General features: G+C 49.1%; 1 long non-coding RNA gene across 2 annotated transcripts; it reads left to right on the forward strand.

Annotated features, from left to right (window-relative positions):
• The first annotated feature begins 7,652 nt into the window (after positions 1–7,652).
• LOC111928584 (uncharacterized) lies at positions 7,653–15,934 on the forward strand. 2 transcript variants are annotated; one of them, XR_002864200.2, is made up of 3 exons: positions 7,653–7,713; positions 14,146–14,210; positions 15,854–15,934. It is a non-coding gene; the product is annotated as an uncharacterized LOC111928584 (long non-coding RNA). The 2 variants fall into 2 exon arrangements; XR_015276396.1 differs by lacking the exon at positions 15,854–15,934 and adding an exon at positions 14,418–14,453.
• Positions 15,935–17,172: the final 1,238 nt, after the last annotated feature.

Genomic DNA, 17,172 nt, shown 5'->3' on the forward strand with positions numbered 1-17,172 from the left:
CAGTCAGGTTTTTGCCTTTTACCACCTTTTGCCTCTCTCCTAAAGTGGTGCCAGTTTGTTGTAGCCACATTTATACCCCAAAACTGCTAAGAGCCCCAGAAAGCATCACTCCAACCTCCTCTGGGGATGATGAGTGATGGCTCCACCTGCTAAATCTGGGGAATTTCACCCTCTCCCCTCACTCTTCTCTCCTCACTCCATGGAATGTGAATTACGGCCTCCCTAAATTTTCATTAAGGACAAGGAAATGAAAGAAATTCATCCAAATTTCTACCCTCTTCTTTCCTGGGGAAAAGGGGGAAAAAGCCACAAAGGAGGAAAGAAGGGATTAATTAGTTGCAAAAGAAAAGATCTTTGTTTTCTCGACAAAGCAAGCCATGTTTTGCAACCTTTTTCATTAAATCCCTCAAGATTATTTGCTGTTGTTATTTAATTATGAACAGATCCCTCCAGGCAGCCCTTCCCTGCCTCATCAGAGGCCACTCTGGTGGTGACAGTGGCAGATGTCAGACCCACACCATGTCCTGCCCTTCTCCTCTGCTCGGTGCTCTTCTCACTGTCACAGGGTCAGCCAGAAATGTCCACACGTGGCAGAAAATTGTCCCCACGCTGTCCCCACAGCCACTGGCCCATTGGGATGGGGCACGTTGCCATCTAAAGCCCAGCCCAGATTCCTGGGATCATTTAAGCTGGAAAATCCCTCTGAGATTATGAGATCCAACCATTCCCTCAGCCCTGACCCAAGTCCCTGAGTGCCATGATTTAACGTGGGTGTTAAACCCCTCAGGGATGGGGACTCCACCTCTGCCCTGGGCAGCTCTGCCAATGCCTGAGCAGCTTTTTCTTCATGGAAAAACCAAGGGGAATGAAGCCCAGCCCAGCCCTGTAACAGGGATAATGCCCAGTGCTTCCAGAGACTTTGGACTTTCACTGTAAATCACCTGCAGAAATCAAAATCAGGGCCTGGAAGGAAATAAAAATGACTGGTTTGAGTCAAGTTAATTTATTTTCTGACTGATAATTCTCCCTTGCTCTCACAAAAGGAGCACAAATGTCTCACCTGTTCATAATCCACCTTTGGAAAGTTCTATTCTCTCCCTCTTCTGAGCAAATCAGCACTCCCAATCAGACCAATCATAAATTCATCCTTTGAGCATTTTTTATCAATCTCCACACTCAGTCCAGAGAACAGGCCTGGTGCAAACTCCAGCCTCCTTTAGGCTCCCTCAGCTCCTTCCTCAAGGAAAGTGATGGTGAAAAGGTGTTACAGAAAGATCTTAATTCCATTTTTCCCAGGATAAAATTGAGAAAAGATAAAACCAAGCTGTGGGAAGATCCAGGCTTGCTCAGGCAATTATTATTCCACTGTAGATTAGGGCCTGACCCAAACCACCAAGGAGCTCTTGCCCTGCCTGGGAGAGGCTTTCACTGCAAAATGATTCCCCACAACTGGATGTGAAGAAAGGAAAAATCCACTTTTTTCTCTCAGTTTGTCCCATTTTCCTTCCCCAGCCCTGTGGATGTTTGTGGAGAGGGAATGTGCCCCAAGCAGGAGGGGCCATCAGGCCTTCCCCTGCTTCATCCAGGTCCATCTAAAGCCTGATGATGGTTTCAGCCCAGATTTAACACAAAGCACAGCAATAAAACCATTCTCCACTAATAAATAAAACCTGTAATAACCAGAGTTCTGCTGCAGAGATTAAATACTTTAAATTAAATTAAATACTGCTGCTGGTGATTAAATACATGCCAAGACGCTTGGTCCTACTCAATGTAAATGAAACTTTAGTCAAGTTCCCGAGTCACAAAAATGCTTGTCAAGGCAGGTTTCCCTTTGACACAACTGCTGAAGATGACACATTTCCTTGTCTGCAAGAACTCTCCAAGGAGAAAACTTCAGGCAATGAAAATAGTTTGGCATTTCACCAAGTATTTAAAATATTTAACAATGACCTTGAGAATTAGACAAGGATCCAGTTAAAACCCTGGTTTAAGGAAAAAAAAAAAAAGGACAAAAATATGTTTCCTTGCAGAATCTGGTCCTGGTGTGTGTTTACTGCAGAGCTTATCTCAGCTATGCTCTGGACACAATGAAAATGAGCTTAAAAACAAAGGAAAAGGAAACCAGTTTAACTCCTTGTTTTAGGAATACCCTGTCACCCAGGGAATTAATTGAATTTCCAGAATACCTGATCACTTCCTTCCAAAGAATCAAACAGTTGCTCAGAACAAGGAGTGGGGCTAAATCTTATGCTGATACAGAAATGGGATTTTTTTTTATTCATGGAAAGGATCTTTGTGACTCGTTGCTGGCCCAGTAAATGAGCCGTGGGTCTGCCTTGGACAAGCCCACTCCAGGCAATCCCAAGGGAATATTCCAAAGGCATCAGCTCCTGCACTTTGTGGATGAGGGCAGATCATGTGGAAGAGCCCAAAGATCAGAGCAGAGCTCTCTGGTGGGTCCATTTCTCTGCCATTTATTATTTCTAAACATAACTACAACCTCAGCCCATTTTAAGGCTGATTTTACACAAAGAGTGGAACTTAAGAGATGTGTGCTGACCTGGGTGCTGCTGGGATGTGTTGTCTTGGTGGTAAAACTGCTCCTTTCCTCTTTAATCAACCTGAAAAACAAGCCCTGGAGCAACAGGTGCTTCTTCTGCCTGGGTTTTGTGGTCCAACAGACAGGAAAAGGGGTTTTTGGTGGGGAGATCCCCCAAATTAGTCCTCACACACCTGTGTGTCTCTGTACAACGTGTCCCCCTTTTGTGCTGAGAAGCTGGGTCACCTCTTCTTCCCATGCTATGGGGTCCTACCAGATTTCCTTGAATTTCTTAGCAGGTGCATCCTTGGAGGGAGAACCCCCACAACATTCCCAGGTGGTGAAGCTGTGCTTGGTTAAACTCCAAGGAAATGGGGGTGGAAATGGGAGGTGGAAAGCTCAGAACAGGGAGAGAGGATGGATGGGATGGCCCTGGGAACTCTTTGCTTTAATCTCTGCTACAATTTCTATGGATTATTAACTGAAAACTCCCAACTTCTTTCCCAGAAATGCAGGAATTAGAAAGGGAAACAGAACCGTTTCATTTTGCCACCACATGAACGTTTGCTTCAGTCTCTGCGTTTAGGCTTAGCTTTTCACACTGAGAGGATTTTCCCCAGCTCCCAATCACTCAGTGCTGCTCTTTCCATAAATCAATGGATTTAGGAAATGCCCAAAAGCTCCCAGACTTCCAGCCACAAGGAAAGATAAACCAAATCATTTCAGTTATATTATAACTGCCACAAAATGCCCTTTGTGTGTTTAGAGGACGAGTGGCACCTGGGGACACAGCTTAGTGGTGGCCTTGGCAGTGCTGGGTTAAAGACAGAAATTAAAGAATTAATTAAAGAAACCCCTGAACCCGACAATGTCTTTTTTATTATCTTGAGGCTGTAGGAAACCACATCATGGATCAACACTCCAAGTATTATTCAAACAAAGATCAAAACAAGCACTCCAGACCTAAAGAGCACATCCAAAGTTATGCAAACAATCCTGAGGAGATCCAGCCATGCCAGCAGCCCTTCCAGGGGGCTGTTCTTCAGCTGAGAAGGGTTTGGAGTAAGCTGGGTCAAAAGAAGGTAGAGAAGGAGAAAGATTGGTAGAACTTAACCAAAATCTGGAACTTCGTGAGATCCACCCAAACTCCCAGCAGGATTTGTCACCATCTTCATAATTCCATATTTTCAATCTTACAAGGCCAGGTTGGACAGGGCTTGGAGCAACCTGGGACAGTGGAAGGTGTCCCTGGCTATGGCAGGAGGTGGAACAAGATGAGCTTCAAGTTCCCTTCCAACCCAAACCATTCTGTGATTCCATGATTCTTTATTTCCTTTAATTTTCACAAAACAGACGCGTGCCCTGCATTTATTTTTGCCCATATGTGCATTATTTTTTAGCTCACTGGGTGTGTTAATGGTTACTGTTGTCAATAACATGGTTTCCAAACAATTTCTGGATGACTTTGTGAACTGGCTGCCAGCTGGACAGAACGTGGAGCTGAGCTCCAACTTTCTAGTAAATGTTTGTCAAAGAAAATGAGATTTCTTAACAGACATGGAAAGTTTTTCTAAGATTTTCATTGATTTTCCCCTCTATCCTCAGTTTTGGCATTTGACATGGCTCCACCAGGACTTGCTGATGGATGGCAGGACACAGAGGGACACAAGGACGTGCTCAAGATGAAACCCACCTCAGGCATTGCTCAGCAAAGGAGAAGCAACACAAGGACCGAACGTAGCAGGCAAAGACTGAGCTTATCTTGCTTGTTAAAGCCACACATTTATCACCAGGAGAAAATCAGAAATTCCCTGCTCCAGGGTTGTGGGGAGGAGCTGGTGCTCTCCCTGCAGCTGGCAAATCCAGCAGGTCCAACGTGCCAAACACGTCCCCCTCGTGCTGGGAGATAAAGCTCACGTTGAGGGAGCACAAACAACAAGGAACAGCCGCACGAGGCTCTGTTAATCACTTCCATGTGCCCTTTATTAGCTGGGAAGGCTGAAAGGGAGGGAGAGCTCAAGCAGGACGAGACTGATTCAGACTTTTCAGCAGCAACACTATGGATCTTTATTAAATCTGGAGTGTGTGAGCTGGGCTGGCACCTGCTCTGCTGCCGTGGGCGGGATGAGCATCCATGTGCCAGAGGAGGATGCAGGAATCATCCCCAGCCCTGGAGTATAATCAGAGGGGGACACCTACAGCCACCCAACATTTGAGAGCTCTCTGCCTCCAGAAAGCTGTCCCTTCTCCCAGCCAAGCTGCTGTGCTCCGGCACGGCTCCGCCACATCCATCATTCCTGCAGGGACCCAACACCAGGACAGCAGCAACTGGGAACAGCTCAGTGAGGCCAAAGCAGCCCGTTGCTGGTTGTCAGTGCAGCTCTGCCCTGCACAGTGACGTGCAAGCACAAGGCAGTGCTCACTTCCAGCTATTCCAGCAATTTATCCCTTAGGAAAAACGCACCACCCGAAAAACCACCGGCGTTTGCTGCAGCTGCGGGGCCGGCTCTGCGAAGAGCGCTATGGCTCTGCCTAAATATTTGGGTTTCTGCTCTCTCCATGCTTCCATCAGCCTGCTAATCACCCTGTAAAAATAGGAATTCCTCCTTTAAGGAGATAATGAAGTGACCCTGAGCAGCTGCAGGGAATCAGACACAGCAAAGACACCCAGAGCTCAGAGGCAGCTGCCCAGTGTTCCTGCTTCCCACCAAGATCTTTCCTCCATGTGAAGCAGAAGAAAAGGTGAATGAAGATCTAAAACAAGAAATGCCCATTTGCTGTTTCCTGATTTAATTGAACATTGGTTTGGCACAGTCCAACCTGACTGAGGGATTTAGGTGAACTCCTCATCTTCTCTGCTGGGAAGCGATTGGTTCCTGTATTTCAGGTAAAAATCTCCTGTGGCAGCATGGCACATGTGAGGTTATGGAGTCATGGGATGGTTTGGATGTGGGGTGATCTGAAAAATTATCCATTTCCAACCCCCTGCCATGGGCAGGGACACCTTCCCCTATCCCAGGCTGCTCCAAGCCCCATCCAGCCTGGCCTTGGACACTTCCAGGGATCCAGGGCCAGGCACAGCTTCTCTGTGCCAGGGAAACAGAGAAATTCTTCCCAATATCTAACTTATATCTCACTTTCTTCATCCTAAAGACATTCCCCCATGTCCTGTCCATCCAGGGCCTTGCCTTGAGCTCCCCTGGAGCCCCTTCACACCCTGGAAGGAAGGTTGTTCATACATTTATTTATTTAGGGGGAGATAAATCTGTGAAACCAAGATACACATTTGCATTAAAGAAGCCTCCAAGCTGAACTTGCAGGAATAGTTAAAGAGTTGCACAACCACATTGTATGAAAAGCAGGAGAACACATTTGCAGTGACCCTCAGGAGACAGAGTTTGGCAAAGCACTCAGTGCTCTTGGTGAAATAAAACATGCCCTGCAATTCTTTTTATTGACTATATCAAGTGTAATATTCAATGGTCTTCAGAGGCAGAAAGCTGCTCTGCTGCTTTTGGATTAAAATGAATTGATCTGACTTTAAATTAAGAGCAGATGACTTGTGGGAATGTTTATTCCCATATATTCGGCTTTGGATTATTTTTTGTTCTTTAAAAGTGTTAGAGCTGAAGGGAGGATTCCCTGGAGCTACAGGTAGTCAACAAAACCCATCATAACCAACATCCAGCTTGGCCATCCCATGGCAGCAGCACTCCAGCCCCCAAAATTTAGAAGTGCAGCCTTGAAAACAAGCAGATGCTCAACTTCTGCCGAGGGTTGGGTGTGCCTGAGCACGTGCTGGAATGTTTTGCTGACTCTGAGCCCAAGTCCTGCTCTGGCAGAGGTCAGGTATTTATAGCACAGGTGAGTCCCACCCCTGGCTGATCCAGCACTTCCCAAAATCCTGGCTGACCCAGGAGCTGCCAAGAGCAGCAGGAGCTCCTCAGGCTGGGATGAGGGAGCCAGGGCTGTGTCCTGCTCATCCACACCCTGCTGCAGGTCCCCGGGGTTGGAAGGGACCTTCCAGACCACCTCATTCCAGCTCCCTGCAGTGGGCAGGGAATCTTCAACCTGACCAGGGTGATTTGAACCCCTGATCCATGGCCTGGATTTTCACTGGAGCAAGGTCAGGGAATGGTGTCCCCCACCATTCCACCACCTCCTGCCTCAGTCATTCCCAAATTACCCCACATGGCTGCAGACCTGCACCTGCCCATCTCAGGCTGCTCTGAATCCCATCCCAGCAGCATCAGGCTTAGGGATGCTCCTGTGGTGCCACAGCTACACCTGGCTCCAGCCCTTCCTTAGCCAAATTCCTGCCTGACCACATCCAGGGACTGAAATAACCCAGCAGGACTCCCTGGCAGCTCAGCAGGGAGGGTTTTACACTCATTCCACTGCCTGTTGTGCAAGCTGGAACTTCTGCACTTGCAGGGACAAGAAAGTGACATCTCCCACCACTCCTGGCCCCAGGGATCAGGAATTACTGAGCATCCACATGACACTGTGGGGCCAATCCACCTTTCACAGAACCAGTGAGGTTGGAAAAGCCCTCCAGGATCACCGAGGCCAAGCTGTGACTGATCCCCACCTTGTCACCAGCCCGGGGAACTGAGCGCCACATCCAGGCCTTCCTTGGACACCTCCAGGGATGGGCACTCCAAACCTCCCTGGGCAGCCCCTTCCAATGCCTGACCACCCTTTCCACTGAGAAATTCCTCCTTTCCAACCTGAATCTCCCCTTTTTCTCAGGCAACAGCAATTTATGGAATTGAAGCCGAGGTAGCACCTCTTGGCTACCCTGCGTGTCCTGCTCATCCACGGGCTCCAGGCTGCTCCTGGCAGCTCTGTGACACCTGGACACCCCCACCACTAAGCCAGGAGAGTCACCAAGGGCTATTTATTGTCACAAAGGCAGCTGTGGGCTGCAGGTGGGTGAGGACACTCGTGGTTGAGGACAGCAGCACAGCCTGTTCTCTCTCCTGGCATTCCGTGCCTGCCCGCACGGTTTGTGCTCCCTGCCCTCGGCACGGCGGCTGGAAAAGCAACCAAAGGCCAGGCAGGAAGAGCTCCTGCTCTCCATGGCAACATCCAACAAACTCTGGGAGCTGGGGAGGCTGCCAGAGCTCCGTGGGCTCCAATGGTTTGCAGGACGTGACCTGGGCTCCTGGGTGAGTTCCAGGGGTGCCCACAGCTCGTCCTGCCTGGATGAGGGCTGGACAGAGTCCCTCAGTGCAGGAACAGAGCAGGGCTGGCACAGAACAGCCTCCCCTGCTTCGTTACCCATCAGTTAATTAGCACAGGGTGGTGCTCCAGCTGCAGCACTGCTGGGGGGGCACAGGAACACCTGGCAGGGCCGGGACCCCATCATGGAACTGGGAATATCTGGGGAGTTTGTTTTCTAACACGAGGCTGTTTGCAAATGCAAACATGCAAATGAACACACATCTCCCAGGAATCAGAGAATCACGGATCACTAAGGTTGGAATCCCATCTAATCACTAAGGTTGGAATCTCTAAGATCATCGAGTCCACCTGTTAATCTGAAACTGCCACTTTGCTACTAAACCATGTTCCAAAGTGCCACACCCACGTACTTTTTGAACTCTTATGGAGATGGTGACTCCCTGATCAGCCTATTCCATGAAGAAATTTTCCCTAACATCCAAATTAAACCTTCCCTGACACGACTTGAGGCCGTTCCCTCTCCTCCTGTTCCCTGGGAGCAGAGCCCGATCCCCCCGGCTGTCCCCTCCTGTCAGGGACTTGTGCAGAGCCAGAAGGTCCCTCCTGAGCCTCCTTTTCTCCAGGCTCAGCCCCTTTTCCAGCTCCCTCAGCCCCTCCTGGTGCTCCAGCCCCTTCCCAGCTCCATTCCCTTCCCTGGACTCACTCCAGCTCCTCAATGTCTTTCTCATCATGAGGGGCCCTGACACTGCTGAGAGCCTGTAAAAATGTGTTAAATTACCTGTCTTCCACTAATATAAAAAGCCAGGAAAAAAAGCTCCTGGAGAAGTCTAAGTTTACCTGAAAATCAAGCCAAACAGGTTTTTCTCCCTTTTTCTGTGTGCTGCTGTCATGAAACGAGTTTGAATGTGGAGGTATCAAGTTCGCAGCAGTTTAAATGTTAAACGTGGCCTGGAAAAGCAGAGCTTTCTAAAAGCTTTCATTGAGCCTTGTTTCCCCCTGTGCCGTCTCCCCTCTTGTGGCACGGGAGGCCTTCCACAAATGCTCCATTCATGGGGACCCTGGCCACCAGAGCCCCTAAAATTGTTGGGCCAGCCCCAGTGGCTCGGCCTCATTAAAGGGTTTGTGTTTGGGGACGTGCTGTGGGTGCTTTCATCTCCCAGACTCTGCTCAGGTTATTTTTACCCATCAGGTTGGAGGCTGAGCCTTTGCCCGGCCACTTCTCCGTGCCCTGGGTGTTTGTGGAGCTCAGCCCAGAGCCAGAGCAGCCTCAGTGCTTAAAACAGCTCCAGAACACTCCCAGATTAAGGGAGGCTCACCCAAATAAATAAACCCAAAGGGGCATGGGCTGAGGGTAAGCCTGGGGACAAAGGGCAGCCAGCAGCTCATCTGCTCCTGGTTGTGCCATGGGGAGCTCTGGTGGGCAGAGATTTTGCTGTATTTGTGTTCCACGGCTCCTTCCGTAGGGTTTTTATCTCATTTGTACTGGTTTGTGTAGGATTCCCTTCTGGTTCTTCCCCAGGAATTTCTCCCTGGGAGAAAAGGGAGCAGAAACTTCCTTTCTCCCTTCCCATTTTCCAACCTCCCTTCAGAAAACAGGCACACAGGCATTGTCCTCTGTGCTTCTGCCAGGCTGAAAACAGCTCTGCCTGCAGCTGGGAATTACATCCCACTTCCCCAGAGTCTCCTCAGCCCAGCTCTGCTCCCTGAAGATGCTTTTCCCTGGATTCTGGCCCTGAAGCTGCACCAGGCTCGGTGCCAGATGATTTTTATTTTGCCTGTGGATCTCTGGAACAAAGACAAGCCACGTGCCAGGAGCACAGGGTGAGGTTTTCCAGGTGAGGAGCTGGATCCAGCCAGGCTGCTGCCAATGATTCCCTGGGGCTACAGGGATCCTGAACGTGCTCCTTGTTTTTAATGTGTTCAAATATCTCCTGGGGTGACACAAACAGTCACTGAAATCAGCAGGGAGGGCTGGGATCCACATCTCAAACCTCTTTTGCTCTGCACTCTACAGGTCAGTGGTAACAGCTCCCAGATTTCGTTCAAAATGTCATTTTCTCAACTTGACCCAAGAATCTGCATTAATGTCACTTGAGGAACCCTTTGACACCTGTCAAGTTAAACAAACCTCTGAACTGGAGTAACTCTTTCTTTACAAAGACTTAGCAAGGTTTACGAGCTCTGTTTTTCATCCTGTGCACCCAAAGAGAGCGCAGGATAGAAAACTATATGAACAAAATACACAGAAAATACATTTTCTGGTGCAAAAATATGGCAGACAGCTGAAACTGTGGCATTTCTGAACTTTGGAGAGTTCTGTTTGCAGCCTAAATCGATTCCATTTCTCTCTCAGACACCAAGGTAGGACACAAATTCTAAATGACACTTTGTGAAGTCGTTGCCTTTGGTAGAAACAATATGTACAAAACACCAAAATGGTCTCAAACCCTCATTTGTGTCAAAGCAGCTCTGTAAAACACAACTATTTTTTATAAAACCTCCCTCATCCTTTACCAAGGGGGAGTCCTACCACACCTGAGCTCTTGCCCAGGCTGTGCAAACCTGATAATCGAAGCTCCAACCCCAATTTTTCAGTGAAAGGTGTGTGGGGAACTGTTGGTTTGAATCCCAAACAGCACAAAGGCTTTCCAGTTGTCCTTACCCAGCTAATCCATGGATGTGGGTGTGGATTAAAGTGACACCATCCCCTGGCAGGGACAAGGGACACACAGCAAGCCAGGGAGCCTTTGGGAGTTATCCCAAACTTTGGGAACACAAATATCCACCTGCCAATGCCAAGGTTCGAGCTCTGGTTGTGACAGCTCCAGGATGTGCTCCTTGTGCAAAGCTTTCCCTCAGAATAGAACAAAGTGAATCCCAAGGAATATTCAGGTGTCTCACCAGAGAAAATACACGAAAATTAATATAAAATACTTTTACAGTCAGGTTTCCCCTTGTTTTCCTTAATCCAACACAGAAATCTCCAAGGAAATAAATTTCTTGGAGTGAACATTTCAGAAAAGTTAATATAAAATATCCAGCAGTTCTTCCAGGTTCCCCTGGCATTTTCCACAGCTTCTGTTAAGACATCCACAAGTCTTTTTCTGGGGGCTGAGTGTAAAAATGCTGCTTGTGCCTGTTCCCCCCACAGTAAATTTGGTCCAAACAGTAAATTGGGATTCCCTGCTGGATCCTGCCCTGGGTGGAGGAAGGGCCTCGTGGGGTACCTGGCTGTCCCCTGCACGTGGGATGACAAACACGGCAATGACGTCTGGATCGGGAAAAAGAAAACATCAGGAAATATCAGAGAGCAGCAGCTGGTAAATCCATACGTAGGAAAACAAACAAGGCCGAGCTTTGATTGTCCAAGTTCACAGCGGAGGTTGCTTTACCTTGGCAGAGCCACATCCACGACTTTCGGCTCGGAATTCCTTCGGCAGAGCTAAGCAAAACCATGTGTTCTCCTGGAACCAGGGGAAAGTTTAACTCCAGCACTGGGCAAAGCAGGGCTGGAGAAAAGGAGGCTCAGGAGGGACCTTCTGGCTCTGCACAAGTCCCTGACAGGAGGGGACAGCTGGGGGATCGGGCTCTGCTCCCAGGGAACAGGGACAGGAGGAGAGGGAACGGCCTCAGGGGAGGTGCAGGTTGGACAGCAGCAGGAATTTCTCCATGGAAAGGGTTCTGAAGCATTGGAAGGGGCTGCCCAGGGAGGTGTTGGAGTCCCCATCCCTGGAGGTGCTCAAGGATCAGCTGGAGGTGGCACTCGGTGCTCTGGGCTGGTGACAAGTGGGGATGAGGCACGGCTGGGGTTTGATGGCCTTGGAGGGCTTTTCCAACCTCAGGGACTCTGAATTTCTGAAAGGTTCAGTAGGATTCTGGAAAAGGGTAGGAGCTGTGTTTTGGGAAAGCTAAAAGGAACAAAAAGAAGGAAAATAATGTTTACAGAGGAGGTGTAACAACAACTTGACAGGGAAGGGAGAGGCTCTGGCAACTCCTGCTGGTCAGAAAAATGTGGGATCAAAGCAGCGCTTAGGGAGGATCTGCTCCTTTACAAAGTGCTCCAAGGAACCACGCTCAGGGAAACTGATAGTGCTGAGCTCTCTGACCAGGGACCTGCCGTGTATCCGTGCTATTTAAAGATGTGTCAGGGTTAGGATAAATATAGGATCTGCTCAGAATGGTCTGAAAAGTCACCTTGAGTTCTCATGGGAATATTAATTGTGAGCTTCAGCTGAGTGCAGTCACAGCCAGAGCTCCCAAGGGAAAATCTCTCTGTAGTGCGGTGGAAAACTGCCCTGCACGGGCTGGGGCTGGAGCTGGGGCTGGGGCTGGGGCTGGGGCTGGGGCTGGGGCTGGGGCTGGGCTGGGGCTGGGGCTGGGGCTGGGGCTGGGGCTGGGCTGGGGCTGGGGCTGGAGCTGGGGCTGGGGCTGGGCTGGGGCTGGGGCTGGGGCTGGGGCTGGAGCCGGCCCAGCACACAGGAACATCTCAAGCACTGGTCCCACTTCCCTGCACCTCTCCCAGGGAACACAGTGCTGGGACAAAGGCCACTCATGGTCCTTTTGCAGGAGATGGGGTGACAACCCCAAGGACCTGAACAAATTCCAAATTCCAATTTCTCTCTCCCTGAATTCCTCTGGTGCTTCCCTTTGGGCATCCTGGGTTCTGCTTCCTGTCCTGAATCTCAGTGCAGCCCAAGCCTGATCCCCCAGGCTGCTGAGGAAGCTGCTGGAAGGTGCAGAATGTGGGAGCTCATTGTATCCCAGCCCTGCCAGGAAACTCCATCTGCAGCTCCTGAGGAGCTCCTGGGATCTGCCTTCAGCTCTGCCCTCAGCACTGACAGGGGTCAGCACATCCCAACCTGCTCCAAACCCACCTTGAGTCCAACTGGGGACCCACCACAGCCTCTTGGAGCTCACCAGGCACTTCCCTGACCTTCCCAACCCTCCCCAGCACAGGCAGGCCCAGGGTGGAGAAGTCTGGAATTGGGCCATTTGGCTTTTTGGCTGCATAAGGTCAATCCAAGCCTTTTCCAACAGATCCAGAATTGCTCCATCAAAGCCTCAGCAAACCCCTGGCCATGGCTGTGTCACTGTCCAGCTGAAAACGGGGGCAATCCCCCCAGATTTCTTCTTGCTGAGCAGATCTGTGGCTGTGACAGGGAAAGGGATGGATGAAAGGATCCTCAAGCCCAGGTGACACTCTCCAGGGCAGCAGGTCCCATGGAAGCTGGGCTGCAGGTGCTGCTATAAACAAGGAAAACATCCTATTATCTCCCATTCCACGGCCAGTTTGGCTTGGGGGAGTCCAGCATGATTAATAATTCCTGAAACTGCATTGCTAGAAACAAGAAACCAGCAGGAAAGGCTTCAATCAGACTCTGTAAAACTAGAGGGGTTGATTTGCTTCAGGCTACTCACTTCAGTTGATACAACCACTATTAAATGTTGAGTAAAATCCTTGCTTTACGTAAATCCTTTCCCAGAGGAAAGGCAAGACAGTGAAGGAGGGAAGACAGGAACCCAGGAGAGAATCCTGGATTGGCTCCAAGTCACAGGAGGAGCAGTTGTCCTTCCCTGGTCACTTAGTGCTGATAAAATGGGAAGCCCATAAATTATGAGTGAGGGTCTCACATTTCATGGAGAGCTGTTCCTCGGAGTGGGGATGTGTGGGAAATTAGAATAAGGATCTTTTTCACTTTTGTTCACTGGAAAGCACTCTGGGAAGGGTTCAGCTGTGGGCTGGAGAGTCACTAGATGGTCACTTTGTGCATAAATCAGTGATTGCCTGGGGTGGTGCCTTTTCAGGGCTACCTAAAAGCTGAGGCCAGACAAAAATAAGGGAATGAAACGTGGGTATATTTATTGGAGGGCCTTCAGGTACATTTCAGGCAGCTTAAACCCCCCCAGGGGCTGCACCCAAAAAATGGGTGACGGGTCACGGGTTTTCATACTTTTATAAGTTTGGTCCATTTGCATTTTGGGGGTAAATCTTCCAATTCCAGCTTCAGGTAATGAAATCATTTACCCCAAGTTTGCTCTCCCCAACTCACTTTTATTTACATTTCTCAGGCCTGCGGCAGTGAGGTGTCCTTGATTCCCAGGCCTGGAGAGGAATTGTTGTGTCTGACCAAAATGGGAAAGCAGCAGCTCACACAGTGTGTGGAGTTCAGAGTCACCCACTAAAGAATTGCAGAATTACAAACAAATTAAAAATATAAAAGGTAAACTCCCAAAGACACCGCCTGAACAGAGAGCTGGCTGGATAAAGGGATGCACAAACAGCGACACCAAGGTGGCAGTAACTCGTTTTGGTTCAGTTTGGTTAAGTTTGGAGTATAAAAACCCTCAGTTTGTTACAATAAACCATCTTGGGAACAACAAGGAGATCTGTGTGCCTTTGCTCCCCATTGCTACAGGGCTGTGATGGGGCAGCTGCGCCTTCCCCAGGCTTGGAAGGACATCAGGAGTCAACAGAGGAAAGGTAAAAGGAAAAATAATAAAGGAATTGCCCTGTCAGGGTTGCTTTCCCCTTTAAAACAAAACTCTGGTAACAAAGGGAAGGGTTATACAAGGAATTCCATCCTTATCTAGGGAGCTCCTGGACAGGGAGGCCTTTCCCTGGCATGGTGATGCTCTTCTTCCCTCAAGAGTCAAAATGCTTTTAACGAAGCTGTTTTATTTGGTTTAGCTCCTGGATTTCTTTGCTTGGTGCTCTATTTCCAAGCTGGTGGTGCTGAAGGAATGCCCATCTCCTGTCAGGACATCCTGTGGGACACCAGTCAGCCTGGGCAGGAATTCTGGGTCACAAACTACGAGTTTTGGGATGAATCTGAACTTCAGGCTGGACTCCTGGTGCTTATTATAGTTCTTATTAAACAGTGCTTATTAAATTATTCTTATTACAGTGCTTATTAAACACTTCCAGTGTTTATTACAGGCTGGAGAGGGGAGGGTCAGGAGGAAGAAGGTCAGGTCCTGGTGTGCCAGGGTTGAGGGGGGTGTGAGGGTTCCCTGATGGGCATTTTGGGGCCGTTCCCATAGAAATGCTTATCTGCATCTTCCAGAGATATGGAGCAAACCCAAAGCAGACAGCCCAGACTGCTTTGCCAAAAGCTTAATTGCAATTAGTGAGTCTGAGGGGAGGCCAAAGTCCCAGCAACAACTGGAGAGCGGGGGTGAAGCAGTGGTGGCATAGCACAAATAAACCTGCTTGGATCTGCATAGCACCAGGAGTTTGAGCACCAGCAGAGCTCCAGCTGGGCAAGATTAGCTCTGCTAATGAGCTTTGCTAACACAAGTCCTACAAAGAGGCACAATTTGGGCATTTGACCCCGGCTGGGCACAATCACAGAGCTCCAAACTGCCTCGTTTTGGGGTTAAGAGACAGAATCCCAGACTGCTTCAGGTGGGAAGGACCTTAAAGCTCATCCAGTCCCAGCCCTTGGCATCATCAGGGAGACATTGCACTGTCCCAGGTTGTTCCAACCTGCCCTTGGGCACTTCCAGCTTCTCGGAGCAATCTGTGCCAGGGCCTCCCCACCTCCCTCCTTTGCAAGGAATCTTCAACCTGTGACTCAAACCCGGGCACTTAAAGACATTATTAACATTATTAACACAACAGCAATGCTCTGCTGCCCAAGGATTGAGAATTCCCCAGGCCCGTGCTGAAGGATTTCTCTCCATGACACTCACACCATGGTTTTGTCTGGTTTTCCATTATTCAGCCCTTGTGGCTTTTACCACTTCCCTTGGGAGCCTCCAGCGAAGCCCAATCTCTGCATTGTTCCAAACATTTCCTGATATTCAGCTGCTTCTTCCTTCTATTCATGCCCAGCAGAATTGTGCTCCTGCTTGGCTGTGCCCTCGATTGTTTGGGGTGCTCCCAGACCTTTTAAACTGGGAGTTTTTGCTGTCAGAACACAGAATAAATTCCCTGATTTCACATGTCCTTGGGATTTGTTGAAATTTAACCTCCCTCCGTGCTCCTGCCCAGGAACAGCAGCCAGCCCTGGGCTTGTTCTCTGTTGGTGTCTTCTCCCTACATTTCTGCCCTGTGGTGGCTCTTCCCACCAGTCTGGCTCTCCACCCTTCCCATTTCTTTTGGTGAAACTCATTTTCCTCCAGGAAAACACCAGGACTTGCTGATGTTGTGTTCCAGCCATCCACAGCCTCATCCCAGGGAAGCTGTGAGGGATGAAACGTGGATATGGGACCTCTGCAGGCACTGACAGCTTGGCTTGAGAGGGACCCTGAGGATCACCCAATTCCAGCCCCTCTGCCATGGGCAGCATCACCTTCCAGCCCACTATCACTGCCTAAACACCAGGCTCCAGCATTCTGGAATAGCAGCCACCAGGATTCAGAGAAAAACCAATAAACCAACTCTCCTTCTCCTGATTTTCACTGAGATTCCGCTCTGCAGGGTGGGAAGAAGGAGGGAAGTGTTTGGGTGTCCCTTTGGGCCCATGTCACAGCTTGGGAATCAGCTCTGCCCAGCTGGAGTGGGCGGGCTGGGCTGGAAAACACCTGCTCCCTTTTCCAGGGATAAGATTTCGGAGTAGCTGGATCCTCCTGTCAAAACAACAGTGTCCATTCCCACCAGGATCTGTCCCAGCAGAACTGGGGATCTGTCCCTTTCAGCCAGGGAAAAAGAGCCAGCAAACCCAGATCCCACAGAAAACACAGACATGGTGAGTTCCTGACCTCATTCTGGAGAGGAGAATAACCAGGAATTTCTTCCCTGGATGCAATTTCTGCAGGGAGACACCATGGGCTTGACCTGGCTGTGTTTGGAATTCTGGGAAAGATGAGGAATGAGTGGGGAGTCTGCAAAATTAATCCCTTCTCCATCAACAAGTGAAATTAAAGGCTCTGAAACTGCTTAGACAACCTTGGAAGAGGCAGATTAAATTCCTGTAGGACATGGAAAGCAAAGGAGCTGGAAAATGGGAGAGGACATCCGGATAGATGACTCTCCTGGCTTATTGGGGATAAAATGAAAGCAAAGGTTGAGGACAAAATGTGAGGTTTGAAGACGTATTCAGGTCCAGGCCTTGGTGCCACCAGAGGTTTGGATTTGCCTGACCCAGCAAACAGCACAAATTTTTATTTTACCTTTTCCCCAATTTCAGCAGCTCATGATCCTGCCTTTGCATAAGTGCATTAAATACAGAAACATTTGGAAAAGAAATATCCTGGCATCTGTTGGCAAAAAGTTCTCTTGGATAGCAAAGTAATGGAACGTTAAGTGCTGATAAATAAACAAACTGAGATTTTTAAATGAGGCCTTTTTAAAATTGCAAGGGGGCGGCTTCAAATGAGCACTTGCCTTCTGTTTTTCTTCTTTGCCATCTCTCTACAGCACTTAAAATGACTTAAAAATTCTTCTAAATGCTTATTAAAAAAAAACCCAAACTGAAAAGATGATGCTTTGCACTTCCATT

Source organism: Cyanistes caeruleus, chromosome 14, assembly GCF_971803275.1.
Source record: "Cyanistes caeruleus chromosome 14, bCyaCae1.hap1.1, whole genome shotgun sequence".
Taxonomy (NCBI): domain Eukaryota; kingdom Metazoa; phylum Chordata; class Aves; order Passeriformes; family Paridae; genus Cyanistes; species Cyanistes caeruleus.